The sequence below is a fragment of the Cyclopterus lumpus genome, chromosome 23, assembly GCF_009769545.1.
Source record: "Cyclopterus lumpus isolate fCycLum1 chromosome 23, fCycLum1.pri, whole genome shotgun sequence".
Classification (NCBI taxonomy): Eukaryota; Metazoa; Chordata; class Actinopteri; order Perciformes; family Cyclopteridae; genus Cyclopterus; species Cyclopterus lumpus.
This window is the reverse complement of record NC_046988.1, coordinates 3,822,501-3,823,123: the sequence shown is the minus strand read 5'-3', so window position 1 is coordinate 3,823,123 and position 623 is coordinate 3,822,501.

Below are 623 nucleotides of genomic sequence, written 5' to 3'. Positions count from 1 at the left end.
CCACCAAAGATGGCAACCGAAACACAAATTGACTTTCCAGATCCGTGTGACAATAGCAAGTGTCTGTATGTTCAGTGGCCAGAATCAGACAGCGGCCACTCAAAACCAAAACACCCGTTGCTCTCAAATGGTCGAACTTGTGGTTGGAAAATCGATTCTGAAAGCCAAACATGCAACAACCAAGACATTGTGTTTGAATTCAATGTTTAAAGCATGCAAAATCATCTGGATGGCTGAGGCAAACTTCCATTGCCAACGTGCTCCGACAGGACTGATGAGATTGCTGCGTCTAGGCAAACCTCTTTAGGAGCCACCATTGTTGTTTTGAACAAACGCACATTAGCCCTGGCACGGTGGAGCTATAACTATAAGTTATGTTTAGTTTTCAGTCCTCTTTCCAACTCTCTGTTCGGACTTTATACAGTCTGAGCAGCTACGGGGGGACACACACACACAATCTAACCCCCCAGTTTGTGCTCCATCGGGGCCATCCAATAGCAAGTATTGATCAGTCTGAATGGTTTTCCAGCAAAAGTCTAAGTTACACCTTTGACTGTCTCCAATCAATACACTGCAACTGCAAGTGCTGAGAGGGGCAGCGAGGGGAAAGAGCAGCAACCAGG